The sequence below is a fragment of the Nomascus leucogenys genome, chromosome 13 (assembly GCF_006542625.1).
Source record: "Nomascus leucogenys isolate Asia chromosome 13, Asia_NLE_v1, whole genome shotgun sequence".
Classification (NCBI taxonomy): domain Eukaryota; kingdom Metazoa; phylum Chordata; class Mammalia; order Primates; family Hylobatidae; genus Nomascus; species Nomascus leucogenys.
In genome coordinates this window covers 5369884-5376300 of record NC_044393.1, presented here as the reverse complement: position 1 = coordinate 5376300, position 6417 = coordinate 5369884, and the positions used below count along the sequence as shown (strand labels likewise).

Genomic DNA, 6417 nt, shown 5'->3' with positions numbered 1-6417 from the left:
AGATTTAAACAGAAAAAAACCTCAAGGGTAGAGCCCGTTAAAGAGATCCCGGGCAAGGCACTCCCACTGGTCAAAGACGGGGCCATTCGGGCATCAGTGGGATGGCTGCCAGGAATGGAAACATTGAAAGCTCACTGGGTATCTTGGGAGGATGGTAGGGAACTAACTATTCCAAAAACTGATAAATAAAGGGGAAAAATCAAGCATTTATCTTGCTTTTTTAAAAAAACATAAGAACTGTATATCAGGGAAATTGGATAGTTAATGAAGGGAAGTTTCTCTTTATAGAAGTCTTTCAGGCAATAAATAAAGAAGACACACTAGAACTTGAATATTGCCATTTTAAGTGAAACCATGGGGATGCAATCAGCAGAATGCAGACTATGAAAAATTCTACAGCATCTGATCAGATTCCTTCAACTGGTAAATTGCAGGGATAGAGTATCTGTAGATTAAGACTTAGAAGATATATCAACCAAGTAACCACTTACAAAACATAGACTGGATTTGGATCCCGAATTGAACACATTTTCTTTTAAAGGTATTAGCCATTCAAGAAAACCTGGATGCAGATTTGATATTTGATACTGAGGAATTGATAATTCGTTGTGATAATGGTATTGCTTATGTCTTCTGAAGAGCCCACATCTTTGAGAGATAAACACAGAAATATTCATGGTGTTTGGCATTTTCTCCAAAATAACTCATGGGCAGGGGAGACAGAGGGGGTCAACTATTGAGGATGGTGACGGATACATGGGGGTTTATGCTACTATTCTCTCTACTGTGCATATGTTTGATATTTTCCATATATATATATTCGAGATGGAGTCTTGCTCTGTCACCCAGGCTGGAGTGCAATGGTGCGATCTCAGCTCACTGCAACCTCTGCTTCCCAGGTTCAAGCATTTCTCCTGCCTTAGCCTCTTGAGTAGCTGGGATTGCAGGCGCACACTGCCATGCCCGGCTATGTTTTTTTTTTGTTGGTTTTTTTTTTCTTTTTCTATTTTCAGTAGAGACAGGGTTTCACCATGTTGGTCAGACTGCTCTTGAACTCCTGACCTGGTGATCCACCCACCTCGGCCTCCCAAAGTGCTGGGATTACAGGCATAAGCCACTGTGCCAGGCCTATTTTCCATATATATATATATTTTTTTAAAAAAAGCAATCAACAATCCAGGAAGCGGGGCCTATGCAGGAACATTACCTCAAGGCCAAGCTTATAAAATCTACAGTTGATGAAATACTGCAAAGTGTTCATCAGCCTGTCATCAAGAAATGCTGGAGCGATGATGTCAACGATCATGCCAGTGAGGGGCTCTGGCAGCTGATTCCAAAGCCAGTGTAATATCTGATGCCTACTCACTGTCACCCCCAGAATACTGAGGGCCAAGATGGCAAACTGGTTCCGCCAAGCCAAGCAAGCCCAAACCATCGCTACCCAGGATGGAAGCCTCATTTCGCCAGGGCCACCCGTGAGGCAAGAGAATGAAATATTCACCTGGACTCACCATCATCAATGCTTCAAGAAAACTGTGGTATGGATGATCAAAACCATTTACCATCCCAGCCAGCCTGCCCCCTTCCAAAAGAAAGAGCATGTTTCAGCACCAGCTCCTACAAAGAAGAGTGACTGCTTTAAAACAGGGACTGTCAGATGGGCTAATTTCCTGAATGTTTCCCAAACATTTCTTTTCATTTCTTCCTATAAGAGATGCTTTCCACAAATACCAAGGTATTGATTTTCCAATTGATCGAGGTGGAGAATGTTTCATACAGTTATGACTCCTGACAAGTGGGGAATAAAAAGCCAATCATAATGAGTTCATTTACTTGGCTTGATTATATTACTTTATAACACAATGCGTACCCAACACACCCTCTCAAGGACATCGCCCCTCTAGGCTGCCAGCTCTTCATGATGAGGCCGCTTAATGCTGAAATCCATCTTACTGCATGATGTGTGGATTTTAAAATCATCCTTAGTGGACTTTAAAAAAAAGTGCCATAGCCATGCTATGGACTCTTCCCCTACACCCATGAAGACTTGATTGATAGAGTGAGAATGACTCAGATTTGGGGATGGGGGTTATAGAGGGTGTTTGTTGATGAACAAAGCGGGGGGAATGCAGTGAAAGCCTAATTGTCAGTTATAAATATGCTGTATTTTCCCTATTGATTATATGACATTGAAATTAAAAGGATTACCTTATTAGATCATATTTAGGCATAAGTATGCCCTTCGTGCTTGACTCGGGGCACTTGCAAGAGACTAATTATTTGAGATGAACAGCACAGTCTGTTCAGCGCCCCAGACGGTCCAAGTGCTGCCCCTATTCCTATGCAGATGCTGTTGGACTCTTCAGTCTCTTTCATGAAGTTCATAGAGATTCTCTGTTCTGACCAGCCTCTTGTGGCTACACAGAGCCCTCCTATACATCTTCTCAGCAAATTAGGAGATGGGGCCTAAATAGGACTTCTGTTTGAGGATTTGGATGGCTGGCGCATCGTTTTCCATAAGTTTTTTGGGGCAAGGTCTGGAGTTGAGTGGTCACCAACAGAGCCTGGCACTTCTTTAAATAAAATGTCTTACAACAAAACCCCAGCACTCCAGCGCTCCCAGGAAATGAATCATGGAGGTCTGCCCGAGGTGACTCTGTGGAGAGCAGAGCATTTATCCCCGTGGACACCACAAAGCCTTCTTGTTCATCTTCTTGGGTGACTTGTTTAAAAAAATAGATTCCTGCTCCTCCTTGCCTTCTGAACAGTGTCTATTGAGCACAATTTAGTTCTTCCTTGATGGGTAAGGTCAGCCCTTCCCTCACCTTCCAGAGCTCAGCTCAACTAGGCTGCAGGGCAGACGGCCCCGTGGTCTGCACATTTCTCATGAGAATGAGCTATAAGGGACAAAGCCCCATCCTGCCTCTCTCCATGGACTGTGGCTGAGCAGCATGAGCCTTCTGGACCTCAGGGTCCTCATCTGAGAAGGGTGCTTCTTAGTGGGGCCAGAGCAGGAATTCAGTGAACAAGTAAAGTGATCATAACGCTGAAAATGCATGGGTCATTGTGGGGGGATGCTAGGCCTCCAGAAGTGCCAATCTTAGCCACTCTTGACTATCATAATGCCAATTTCTTGCATCAGAGATTCTTGGCCAGCCACATTTGCTCCCCACATGCTTAGACTGTGGTTACTAGGGACTCCTCCCATTTGCTATTGAATTCCTCTTTGTTCTAAACCTGAGGCCTGGAACCACCCACCCAAATGGAGTGAAGGTGGTGTCCGTCCCCACTTTCCCCACTGTACCTGCTGTCACCACCTTCTCTCTGCCTGCTCGGGGTGGGTGGGGCCCTCTCCACATGCCTCCTTTTCCTCAAGGGTGACCTGGTGAGATGAGATGTTCCAACAGCCCAGTGTTGACCCCAAGAGATGGGGTCCCATTCCAGCTCCATCATTCCTTCTCTGTGTGGCCTTGGACAGGTCATTGCACCTCTCTGAGCCTCAGTATTCTCCTCTGGAAAATGGAGCTACAACCCTTAAGCTTCAGGGTTGCATCTGAAGAGTTAGGATCAAAATAGACAAACTCGTGCAAATTCCCAGCACTTGGCAGGGGCTCCGGAGGGGGGCAATTAATCTGCCCATTCGTCCAGGCAAGGTGAAACCAGGCTTTGATTTTGGCTGAGTTGTTTAATTTTCACTTCTGCTAACAGCCTGCCTTTAATGTCACCTCTCTCCTCATTCATTTCTGGCTTTCCGAGCTACCACGGAAACCACTCTAGGCAAAACAGTAAAAGTGAATGATAAGTCAGAGCCAGGTTCATTCTCGGTAATATAGAACTTGGCCACTAAAGCAATTACTTAATGTAATGTTCCCCAGGAAGGGAAGGGGATGCTGAGCTTATTGAGTGGGTGCCTACCATGTGCCAGGCCCTGAGCCAGCCACTTCATCTCCTCCAAGCCTCCCTGGCGCACAGATCCCAGAGGTTTGCACTTCTCTGACATCCCCATTTGTCTGCACCCACTAATCATGGGCCATTATTCCATCTCTACCTTCAGACAAGGCAACTCTTGGCCATCACATTTCCTTAACACTCCAAGCCACTATGCCAAGTCCACAGGCTGCAGATAGATAGAGGATCCATTTTCTGGCAAGCTTGGCCAGTGGGCATGTTCCATTCCCTTGCCACACCTTGGTAGAGGCAGGAATGACCACCAGGGGTACTTGGTGGGGAGTCCGCCCCAGCTGTGGACTGCAGAAGGAACTCAGGCTGCAGGGCTGTCCAGGAAGGACCTCAGGCTGAAAGCAAGTAGGCTGGAACTCTAGACCCCAGGCAGGCCCCTGCACCTTGCTGAGCCTCAGTTTCCCCCTCTGTAAAAGACCAGGATGAAGCAGGGCCATGTTTCCAACTCCCTTGTAGTCCGTCCCCACCATGAGCCTCACCAGCCCTCAGATTAGCCTGGGGCAGGTTGGAGCCGCAGAGGAGTAGTGGGTGCCATCGCTTCTGGGCCCACAGGCCTGAGCTCTGTTCCCAGAGTCCTGCCCTTTCATAGTCTTGAGCCCTAAGAAGCTGTGCTTCTCACAAGTTCCCCTCCTGCTTCATTTCTATGCCTGCCCCTAGCAGAGCTCCTTCTAGAGCTCCCTGCAACATGAGCCAACAGCTGTCTGCTTCTCCACCTGCCCCAAGAGGGTGGAGGCTCTATTCCATCATGTTCTCTTGCATACACCATGAACAGGCCACGAGGCCAAAGGAAGGCCAGCCTGGGGGCCGGGGGACCTGGACTCTGCTGCCTGCCCTGCCCTGGGCTCCCTCCCACCTCGTGGCCTCTGGTTTGCTGTGCCCTCTTCCTGGGGTGTTCTTCCTTTGATATCCTCACGGTTCTGGCCCTCATTCTCTCGTGGTCTCCCCTGACCTCCCGGTGCTTAACGCCACCCAACCCTCTCGGTCCCCTCACTAGCCTCCACCCTTCCCCACAGCTCTTGCCACCACTTCCCATTACAAGTATCTCTGCTTGCTTGCATATGTCCGTCTGCTCCTTTGGAATCTCATCTGTGGGGTCTCACTGCCTGCCCAGCTCCCAGCACAGTGCCTGACACAGAACAGCCATCCATCAGTGTTTGTTGAATGAATGAATGAATGGGGGAAATGTAGAATCTTAGATGAGTCTTTTGTGTCCCTCCCACTCAGGGCCTCTTTAAAATAGCAAGAGTTGCACTAGATGGCATTTTTCCAATCACTGTGTCTGAATGGTTCACTCAACAACTCTTCTTAGAGTTGGTTCTTTTTAGAGAAGGTTCTATGAAGGCAGGCTCTGGAGAAATCCAGACTCAGTCCCTGTCTTCCACCAAGGAGCTCCCACTGGGGTGTGGAGAGGCTCTGGTCTGGAATGAAGCTCTCCTCTGAGCAGTTTGAGGAGTAGGCAGAGGGCATGACACATGACAGTAGGTACAGCATCTTGTGGGTCCCCGTCACACATTCCCAAACAGCACAAACACAGGAGGCACCAGGTCAGAATCTCACGCAGGGCAGGGACACCATCCAGAGGACGAAACACAGGGAGTGCATGGGGGAAACCTTTCAGGGAAGTGTGGCGTCTGCAGGTCTCCTTAGCTTGGTTTTCATTCCGTGGCTGAGATCGGAGCATTTCAAATTAGGGTAAAAAGGGAGTCTTAAAAAACACTCACTGGACCTTAAATTATAGGTCTACGCTCTGCAGCAGAGAGGAAAAAAGGTCTCAAAACCTGCCTCTGAGTCTCCAAACCCCAACAGCACACATTTTCTGTGAAGGCCATTTACCACCTACAGCCTGAGCCTGACGATCGCAGAGGCCACAAGCTTCGGGATGTGTATTTCCAGAATGCACCCAGAAACACTTGAGTCCCATTAACCACTCCTAGAAATTTCAGCAAACATGTGGTCAGCGTGTTCATTGCCGAGTCTCCATCACTTGCTTCCTCCTCTGAGGGGAAGAGAAAACCTTTGACAGGCTGCCCAAGCACCCAGTGATGGTGTGGGGTCCAGTTTCTTGTTTAAAACAACATGCAGACCTCTGCATTAAAGACGAAGCCAGAACATAGCAGAGAAAACTAGGAAGTGGTAGATTTTTTTTTAATGCCATTTTCTGATAATACTAAATACCTATAGCAAGGCCCCTCTGCTTCCAGACCAGGCTCCCTCTTCTCTGCTTCCCAAGTTTTCTGTATCACTTTCTGCCATAACATCACTCTCCCCATACTCCAGGTATCTGTTAATATTCCTGTGTCCCCCTCTGGACCAGGGATTGGAAAACTGCTTCTGTAAAGGGGAACATAGTAAATATTTTAGACTGCGTGGGTCATATGGCTGCTGTCACACTACTCAACTTGCATGGTGGCATGAAGGTGGCCATGGACAATACGTAGATGGCTTTATCCACAAAAA

General features: G+C 47.7%; 1 long non-coding RNA gene across 1 annotated transcript; it reads left to right on the top strand.

The window, feature by feature from the left end:
- Positions 1-442: 442 nt before the first annotated feature.
- LOC115838018 lies at positions 443-1823 on the top strand. Its single transcript, XR_004033091.1, has 2 exons — positions 443-541; positions 1379-1823. It is a non-coding gene; the product is annotated as an uncharacterized LOC115838018 (long non-coding RNA).
- The last annotated feature ends 4594 nt before the right edge of the window (positions 1824-6417 follow it).